General features: G+C 31.6%; 1 non-coding gene across 1 annotated transcript; it reads right to left on the bottom strand.

The window, feature by feature from the left end:
• Positions 1 to 2,644: 2,644 nt before the first annotated feature.
• Positions 2,645 to 2,716, bottom strand: Trnae-uuc. The gene has a single exon. It is a non-coding gene; the product is annotated as a tRNA-Glu (tRNA).
• Positions 2,717 to 11,253: the final 8,537 nt, after the last annotated feature.

Here is an 11,253-nt window from a genome sequence, read left to right as displayed (position 1 = left end):
TAGTCAAAAAGCGTTCGAAAATAAATATCTTATAAGTATCTGTAAATATTTCTTGTTATTGCCTTAATACACAAATTATTTTAGTCATTTAAAATGCAAGAGACATTTAAACTTTACCACATTCACATTAACAGCCTGTAAATTTCCCACTGCTGGGATAAGGACTCCTCTCCCTTTGAGGAGAAGGTTTGGAGGAAATTCGCTCTCGCTGTTTCAATGCGAGTTGGTGGATACACATGTGGCAGAATTTCGTTGAAATTAGATACATGCGGGCTTCCTCGCGATCTTGCAATACGAGATGAATTATAAACACAAATTAAGCACATGAAAATTCAGTGACGCTTGCATGGACTTGAATCCGCATTCATCGGTTATGATGCAAGCGTCCTAACCACTGGGCCATCTCGGCTCTTAAAATTTACCGATGTATATTTATTTTAAATTTTATTTGCAACTTTTACCTTTTAAATTTTATCAATAATCTCGTAACGACGACAGGTGAAACTGTCGAAACGTTGGACAATATTAAAACCCGAAATAGAAATGGTTCTTAATTCAAATGTGTCGATGTATTTTGACTTTTTTTTATTATATTTTATATATTTTGATATTTATTTTTATACTAGCTAAATAAATTCACCAAACACAACACAACGGACTGAATAAATAAATTAATGTTCATTTATTTTTTCGGTTTTCGACGGATTCCTTATATGCGTGTTTTCTATGAACGCAGCGGATTAACAAGGTTTCTTGATCATATTTTACTCTTGTCTTGAGAGAGTAATTATTTTATCATTAAAACGAAATATTTTTGAGAATGTTAAACACTTTACGAGCGTTCGCAATTTCTCTCTGCTTACATATAACTTGGTGCATGTATTATTATCAACATAAAATTATTATCTTTTTTAACTACCTACTAAATACACTGTAAAGTAACTATTATTACAGATAAACTGTAGACAGACACAGACCCTACTCTACTCGGAACACAGACTTCTAGCGTGCTGTCAAATATAATAAATAAACTAATATAATGAGATTTAGACAAAGACAGGTAAATGTTATATTTCTACCAGTGATATGATGAATAATACAAACCACTGTTTATTTTTTATATTTAATATATAAGCAAAGATAAACTGTTAAATAAAAGATTCCTCTCATTTTCTTCCGCTAGTTCTTCTCGGATCAGGGTATTTTATTAAAGCAGGTGGTAGTTTTTAATTTGACAATCAATAAGTAAGTGTCATGCTTATATAATGAATAAAGGAATTTGATTTGATTTGATCGACTATGGTATACTTTCTTACTTATTATTATTCCAAAATTAACTAAGTATTGTGAACAGTTAAATAACACAGCTTTTGTTTAACCAACTGACAGCCTGTAAATTTTAGATTACTGAACCTACTAAGGCCTATTTGAAGAAGGTTAAGAGCTTATACCACGATGCTACTCTAATACAGATTGCTGGATACATGTGACAGTTTTGGTTTTAGCCGAACACGAGATAATTTATAAGCACAACATGTCTAGATTTATACCCAATATCATCGTTTAAGATTCACGTGTAGTAACCTCTGGACAATCTCGACCCTGTTTTCTTCCAATGTAATATCATTTGTTTGTTTTTTTTTTATTAATGTATGTAGACAACATCTTATTTCAAACATTACATGATTACATAAAATTAATTTCAGTTTACCTTTGGCCCTAATTAAACAATGTAGGTATATATTACTTATAATCTAAAACATGTGCAATAAAACTAGAAAATGAATAATTCAGATTATTAACGATTTTGTTTTTTAATAGCAAATATGCTACTCTGTGTATAATGGCTATTTTAATTTTATAAGCTGTTGTCATGTAATAGACCATTATTTCTTTAATAAGATAGATAAGCAAACTGACGAATAGGCCATCTGGTGATAAGTGGTTACTACCAACAATAGGCAGTGGCGCAATCAGAAATATTAAAACCACTAAAACAAATATGCGGTATTAAGATGTTTTATCTCTTACTCGTGCACCCTTCAAACTGCAACACAACAATCCTAATTACTGCTGTTTGACGGTAGAATTATCAGTGGGTGGTACCTACGCAGACGGGCCTTCACGAATCCCTACTATAAAGTTAAAGTTGTAAAGTATTACAGTAAATGTAACCGTAATTGTAAATATCCCACGGTTTAAGTCTGGCTTTGTAACTCCAATGCGGATTAGTCGATGTATCAAGATATCAAACGATGGTAATAACTTACGTCAGTTTTTACAACGGTTGATTCTTATTGATCATCGCTAACATAATTAATTTAGCTGTGAAACAACCGCAAGCAAAGTGAAAACTTTTGTTCTTGTAAAATGACAGCTATGCTGACATTAAATATATTACACTATTAAACACTAACATTCATTATTCAGGGAATCCTTATTAATAATAAAAATTAATTGAAAAAAATACATTCAATACTATCTCAAAAAAATACCGTTTAATTTTAAACGTTATTTATTGTACAATATATATTGTTATCTGAATTCATTATCCTGTTATATGCAAATTAAAAGAGAGTTAATAAAAAAAATATAATAATAAATAAAAAAAAAAAAAAACAAAATAAATATGAACAAAAATTATTTCCCGTACCGGGAATCGAACCCGAGCCTCCTGGGTGAAAGCCAGGTATCCTAGCCACTAGACCATACGGGATACAATGTACAATGTGAAATTTTAAAATATTTTATAAATTCAATATTTTGAGTCTACAAGTATATAATTTTATTTTGATATCAATTTATACATTTTATACGTCGTACCGATAATTTTAAGAAGTTAGAATTAAGCATATTATTCTTTTTTCAGAGGGATACATAAAGCGTACCTTTGTTAATATAAAAGTAAACATTGAGACATTCTCTTTTTAATCAAAGATCTTAGTAATCTGCTTTAAAGCTATGATGAATCCAATTTCTCTGACAATTTCTCAATGACGAATGAAGATAAAATAGTTATTTTCATTCATTCTATGAAAAAATGTACCGGCTTACCGTTAAATCCATCAGTTGTCCCAAATTCAGATCTTGCTTATTCAGCTTTTTGATACAACGACAATTAAATAAAACGACTCTATATTTATTAGACTAGTGACATTTGTTTCGTAAAAAAAAAGATTACAGACGTTAACTAAGAACTATTTAGAGCCGCACTTTTTTTTTGTTAAATCAAGCTGATTTCCAATTTTAATTTAAAAAAAAAACATTGTTTGACGTAATTTTATCGTTACGGCATCAAAAGAATGCTCGAATGAAAACAGATTGTCACATAACTGTACCGTAAAATTGCGAATAATTAACGAAAATATAATGCACGTCGAATCATATTCCACGAGGACATACTTTATAAAACTAATATCTGTTGTCAGTCATTCAATTAGAATTTTATATCAGCGATAGAACGAACAGCTGCGAAGTAGCCGTACAAGTACAAATGTTATGGATAAATTGATACCTGTTTATTCTTAGACAAATATAAATCAAATCTTGGAAACACACTCAATACAAATCATATGAGCACAATATATTGAACTCAGCCCGAAACAACGTTGAGAGAACTTTATTGAATTTGAAATCTTGCAGAATATATGCAGTAGGGTATAAACGTGTTTTCTGAAGTTGTTATATGTATGTTGTGATATTATTTATGGGTAGCATGAATTGTATTGAACCATCTGTTTAACTTTTTTTTTATCTTATATTTATTATATTATTTTTTTTTTTTTATTTCAAAGGTGGCAAACGAGCAGGAGGCTCACCTGATGGAAAGTGACTACCACCGCCCATGGACATCTGCATCACCAATCTATACCAGATTGGCAGACGAGGAGATGGGCCACCTGATGGCAAGTGGTCACGACCGCCCATAGACAATGGCGCCGTAAGATATATTAAAAATTCCTTATATCACCAATTTGCCACAAACCTTGGGAACTAAGATGTATTTTGTGCCTGTAGTTAAACTGTCTGAGTCACCCTTGAAACTAACAGAACTGAGTACTGCTTTTTGGCAGTAAAATATCTGATGAGTGGGTGGTACATACCCAGGCGAGCTTGTGAAAAGCCCTACCACTTAGGTATGAAACAGAGTCAGCATTTATATCGTACTGTTTTGTAATTGCTGTTTCTTTCATTATGTAACGAAAACATAAAAGCAGGCTTTTGAATAAGCAATTTTGAATCGTAATATTACAAAAGCTCATAGGTGAGTGAAATGTATTCGTTCTATTATTTCAAGGTTGTTTCAACTGCAAAAGTAGCTTGTTCTGTCTTGGCAGCTACCATTATGTGCCGACATTTTCATGTTATGTCAACTCAGTTTCTTAAATGAAAGTTTTTGGCCTCTAGTAAAGTCAATTTGGCGTCTTTTAGAGCCGTTACTGACATTAATAAGCCTGGCATCGCCCCTCGAGGAATTCGAAGAGGCAGGAATTTATAGACCAAGGACTCTTAGTGCAACTGCTGCAATACTAGGCTTTTCCTTAGCGATGAGAGTATGTTTTTCTGGATTGACAGAAATGCCACCAGATTTGTTTTGATGCGCATCGCTGTTCCAGATGAGTTATTCGTCGAAGGTTCTGACTTTCTGAGGTTGGAGGCCTTGATTACATTGTACGTCGATGCTCGCTGAGACATCTTGGTTTTCTTATCAACAAAATTGCAAGAGCCGCTCGCATAGTCCGCTATACATATCAGGGAAAAACCAGGAGTTACCCGTCCTGAACATGTCCACACAATTTTCATGTCAGGCGTTCGCCGTACTCAGCAAATACTACTAAAAAAAACCAAAGAAACTGCTTATGCCCAAGATGCACAGGTTTGAATTGTATGGCCGTTCTTAATTATCAATAAATATACATAGAATAAAATTGGAGTGTCTGTTTGTAATATTAAAATAACCCATTTTTACTAAATGCATACGTATGTATACACGGTACATATACCAAAATAACATTTTTTACAATTTTTGTCTGTCTGTTTGTTCCGGCTAATCTCTGGAACGGCTGAACCGACGGGACTTTCACTGGCAGATAGCGGATGTAATAAGGAGTAACTAAGGGTAATTTTATTTTAGAATTATATATAGAATAAAAATAAAATCACGCTACAATATCCAAATAACTTAAATTCAAACAACGCGCACGAAGTCGCGGGCACAGCTAGTTCTAAATAGATTTGTTAACATTGAGTGGCCGTTTTTAATTATTATAATTAGAGACTATATCAAAAGCCGACTGAGATATTATATATCTCATTTAAAACAGCTCATATTTTCCACTGAATCCGAAAGTCAGCTACTACACGGATTAATGTATTTTTTCGCTTTTCGACCAGCATTAAAAATAATTTACTTGGAAAAACCCAGTACACTTATATATAAATCTACAAACAACTTTTGTCGTAGTAACAATTCACCCGCAACTAATTTCGAAATAAACCTATTTCTATACCAAATATTTATTTCGTGTAAAAATATGTTTACCTTTTGTAATAATTAATTCAAGTCACGCCTCTATAAAACATTTACAAGAATGTATTTGAAAATTGGCATTTGTTTTGGAAAATAGACATTTTCCTTTGAAAAGATAGTATTTTAGGGACCTATCATGAATAGATGATTAATGGTTTAAAGAGACTATCCAAACAACATAGTCAACTAATTAGCATCGGTCCGATTTTTTTTCGTAACTGTCCTTAGTCCTTTTCAAGTCATGCAAGATTGGAATATATAATTTTATACTAATAATAATATAACGAGGAAAGATTTGTTTGTTTGTAATCGTAATTTTAAAACTATTTAACCGATTTAAGAAAAAATCTTTGACCATTAAAAAGTAGTACTTCATTCAGAAATAAAATGTACTTTATTCAGTAATAATACGTAAAACCTTCTCAAACCCAACCCCCTCGCGGAAGCATCGGGTTGAAACTAGCAAATGATATTTATCCCGACGACGTATGAATGTGCCAACGTCCATGTATTACCAAGTCTATGTAGATGGTTATAATTTATATTGTGCTACTGCGGCATATTTACCGCGCACTGCCCGACATTTACTTAGTCACGTTTATTGATGGCACACGTGCAATATATAACCTGGGTAATTTGCTCTACCACGAGAGGTATTTACTAAACTTTATGGAGGGCTGGTAACCCGGTTTACAACTGAGTATCGATTTAATATGTCATTTTATGATATACTTACACATTGTCATCTACATATATATATAATTATATATCTAACTGATTCTAGGTTCACGTAAGACATACATGTACTTAGAATCGATTACGATAAAGTGAAAATCTGTTAGTAGAATTGGCGCCCTCTACTGAAATGTTTTCTTACCTCAGTATTCCTACTGGCCAGAATAATTGGTAAAATTGTTCTCTATTTAGACAATTTACACGAAATAATATATCAATATAAAATGGCACTTTAATTGTTTTTTGCCCATTTTGGCGGCTTGATTAAGAAGTTGTTTTGAAGTACGTTGTTTTATACTAAGCCCCTTGAGTGACGCCCACCAAAATATACCTACACTTTCTTCGACTCTAATATACCTAACGATCATAACATCAATCGCTAGGAGAAGATAGATTACGGTTAAAAGGTTGGTAGTGCTAGTGCTACCACACCAATGGATCGATCAACCTTTAGTTTGATAAATGTAGCTTTTCAAGATCAACTGGCACTAAGTGATAAAAATTCGATTAAACATCGATCGACACGGGCTTTATCATCAGTATTACTTCAAAAAAAATCGATAATTTGTTTTATAAAAATAGTGGACCTATCAACGACACTGCCAATAAAACAGACAACATCCATCGATCGACAATTGATCAGTTGTCCTGTTAACAATCTTCTCTCCCATACCTATGAATTATAACCAATTTCAATACCTTAAACTGCCTTATAGTCATAGATATTTGGAAAAAGGATGTATTTTTTTATAAACATTGTCATTGGTCAGTAATTTCTTCGTTATATTATAATGCAACTTACACGCTCAATCACTGGTGTTCGCCCACTTCCGTCATTTTTCACAAAATAATTTGAATTAAATAAAATTTTAGGATTGAAACCTTTATATTTTACATTTTAAATGAATACTTTCGTACTAGTACTTTATAGAAGATTATTATATAGCTTTTAGTAAAGTGTTTAGTTATTAGTCCATAAAAATTTTATAAGAAAATTAAACTAGGCAGTTTTACGTTTGCACGCTTTTAATTAAACATTAATAACCAACGACAAAGTTAGTCTAATGGAAATTGAAGCAGATGGTGCAAGGGTTGGCTGGTGGCAAAATAGTTTGTGAGATAAAGAACTTTTTCAATATCTTTGAAACTCAACAAACTTCGTTGCTTCTTTAGCCAGTAAAACCAATCTCACGTTGATTTTATTGTTTGAAAACCTTTTAAAAAGCCTTTTAATTAATTCACAGTTACGAATATGCCTAATTAATTATAAATATATGTCTATTTTTAAATATATACACGGGTAGATTTTCTACCTTGGCTGCATATACCGCCTCATACTTCCTGTAAATCGTATGAAGATAGTAATGGAAAGCATTACTCGGCCTATAATACCTACGGCCTTGAATATATATATGTACCTACATAATGTCAATTTTATACACTACACCAGAAGGTTATGTATGGTGTAGGAGCTATGGAGATGCCCTGATACTGTTAAATACTTACAGGAATATGAAGTGATTAATATAATATAAATAATCGTGATAAGAGCCTTACTGTGACAAAACACACCACATAAGATTAATAAAATCCCAAAAGTGAAAAAAGACTTACGTCGCTAATTGTCATTCTTCTCTACATAAGCATGTTTCAGTTATTTATATAAAAACTATAGCATATTTTACTTTATGAATATGACGATATATGTAGGTATATAATGAGTTGGAGTAAAATCGGTAAGCCAATAGAAACAGTTTTCTTTGCTTCAGAAAATCAGTAAAAAAAGGTGGTCTAATAAATCGGAATTCATTCGAACACCTTATTTTACTTTTTGATAGTAAAAATAATACTAGTAAAGTCTTAAGAACATAATAGACAACGGTCTGTAGTAGGTAAATCAACTTATTTATAATTTCACGAATTTCGACTTTTTCCCATTTACATTTTTTTTTATAATACGCTTATGAGAAGTCTTATAGTAAGTGGACACAACGTCAAATCAAGATCATGATTTTAAAATTGTGTCCCTTATGCCTAGATACACTGGCTCACTTAGCCTTCAAATGGCAACACAACAATACTAAGTATTGCTATTTGGCAATAGAATATCGGTTGAATGGTTGATACTTATCCAAACGAGCTTGCACAAAGTCTTACGACCAAGTTCAAAATACAATGAAGTCATAAAAATGTCTTAGTAATGTTCAATAACATTTATTTATAAAAAAATAAATAATTAACCACCCTAAACATCATTAGTGATTGCTAATAATTATATATATATAAATATAGATATATATTTAGTTGCTATTCAAGGCAAACATTAGTATGAAAATTTTCAAATGACTGACTGACATACAAAGCACAAGCTAAGCCTATGAGTCTAACGGGATAAAATCTTGCACAACAATACATTAATTATACAACTAAACCTTCCTCAAGAATCACTTTGTCCATCAGTGAAAACCATATAAAAATCCGTTCGGTAGTTTTTAAGTATATCGCGCAAAAACGCGGCGGTCGGACTTTAAAATATGTAGTGAAGAATAACGTTAGTTGTCCCATGGGAATATCCCATTGGTTACATGACTAGTCCTTTATCATGTATAGAACCTATTTAATATTTAATATCAGTAGCGCTGTTAAATTATATAGTTTTAAAAATAAAAAAGCAAACTGATTTTTAATGAACCTGATTGATTACAATAAAATTTTAATGTTAACACTGAATTATAAACTTGCGTTAATTGTATGATGAGTCAGTTCAGAAACAGTTATACGTACACTTTATCGGATTACATTATAAAATATAAATAAAATGCGGCATCTAATTGAATGTACGAGTGTGTGAGTGTGTATTTATATAAAATGTGTTTGTGTTAGAGATCGCGTGCTATGTTGTAGTTAATGAGGATGTTACAAAAGAATATACGTATCAGTAATAAGTATAATGTTACGTATTATTACGTCTCAGTATCTTCGCAATTAAGGTATTTAAGCCATTCTTTATACAAACAAATAAATAAAATTGAAGTGTCTGTCTGTGATTTCAATATACCAGCATTTCCAAATTTAATATGTCATATTAACTTGATACTTGAACTGCATATAATATATAAAAATTGATAAAATCGATTGAATCTACCAAAAGCTCAATAAACTAAAAGCTTACGTAAATATATATTATGTACAAGAACAATAAAACATTTAACGCGGGTAAAACCGCTTGCTCATAATAAAATCGCAAAGCAGATCTAACAGGTTCTTTTCGATGTATGTAATTGCTGAATTATAATTTAACTGAAATTCGTCCGTGATATTGTACAAAGTTAAGAGGAAGATGTTTCAATGCAATTATAACTTCAGCGGTGAAATTGAAATATCATGACGTCGACCGAAACCCCTCGGCATAATGTATGTAAGGTTTCCATATAAAGTGTATTGAGTCAGAGTTATGTCTACAAACATGTTAAGATTAATGATGCGTAAGATTAAGGAATACAAACGAAAGCAAATAATCGCTTTCAAGTGAAGCTTTGCTTACTTTCACTTGATTTATATTCCTCGAATTTTAAAATTGATTAAATATTATCCCTTAGGACACGAAGAAATCATTGTGCAAGAATAAATACGAAGCTACGTGAGACGATAAGGCTGTAAGAAATTGCAGTTATCTGGCAGCAGCGTTATTAACTCTGACAGCAACGTTACAAATGACACTTCTTTAATTGTAGATTTTTTTTTTATAATTTTTTTTTTTATAAATAAATATAGGTTCCCACTTTTTGTAACCAAAATTGATAACTGAATACATATATCAAGACTTTAGAAATCAAATTCCTTAGGAATGGTTAATTTTACTGGTGGTTTCGGCTTTTACGGTCCTACGGATTAAAACAAATCTCACAATTTAAACTGTGGTTAAACTGTGGTAGTATACAGACAGAGTCTACGGGCAAATAGCTCGAGCAACTAATGTACCTATATGGTGTTTGTATTGCCAGTCCTTGACAATATTTATAGCCGTATATATATTCATTATAATGTGATTATTATGATTACAATACTAAATATGAACTTTTCAAATAAGATTGTTTATATCAAGCCCTTAAACCCGTTGAAGTTATTTCAAACACAAAAATTAAATTCGTATAATATAAGTATCTTTTGAAGACATTCATTTCCACTGTTAAGAGTCTTTTTCACCAATGCTTTTATTCAAAGCGACAACCTTAAAAAAACGTTCTCGATTACACGTAGAATAGGGTAAGGCTGTATTTACGTTCTATTCCATTAAATTGTTTGATGAGGCGACGCGGCGCGAATAACACGAGACTTGAAAGAAAAATAATTGCGAACCTCGACACGTCATCAAGATAAAAGGGAGAGTCTGATACAAAAAGTATTATCTACATATTCACAAAGTACTATTTACCTGTTTTATTTGTAATTATTACATGGGATCATTATTATAGTACATTTTAAAAAGAGGATAATATTAACTAAAACAAGGTGTGTTTTAATAATAAATATCTCGTTTCAGATTAATATCTTTGTCTATTTAGATCATAGTCATTTATTTTTCTGTTAACGGCGTCATCGTTCTAAATCTAGAGTCTTATAAGGCTACAGATCTAATAGTGCATGTTGCACTTGTCGTGCTAAGCTACTTAGTATAATGAACGACACTTAGTGTAATGAACTTGGTTATCGGGTTAATTAGTCCCTGTATAATAACCTAATGATTTATTAAGTAAGTCATATGAGACTAAATATTATGTACCTAATTAGTAAATTATTCCATCCGTTAATCAAATTGTGGTAAAATTTTATTAGTTTTGTTCGGCATTGGCCAGTATTTCATCATTTGTTAGAAAAGCGTAAAATATTGCCGAGAGAAATATACCTGTGCAAAAGTTTAAATACCTTCGTCCAACGTGAATAAAAACATTACTTTTAAGTTTTTCGATCTTGAAGTCTGGTAAAGA

Source organism: Vanessa atalanta, chromosome 7 (assembly GCF_905147765.1).
Source record: "Vanessa atalanta chromosome 7, ilVanAtal1.2, whole genome shotgun sequence".
In the NCBI taxonomy this organism is placed as follows: Eukaryota; Metazoa; Arthropoda; class Insecta; order Lepidoptera; family Nymphalidae; genus Vanessa; species Vanessa atalanta.
The sequence above is the reverse complement of the archived record's forward strand: the minus strand, read 5'-3'. Positions and strand labels throughout refer to the sequence as shown.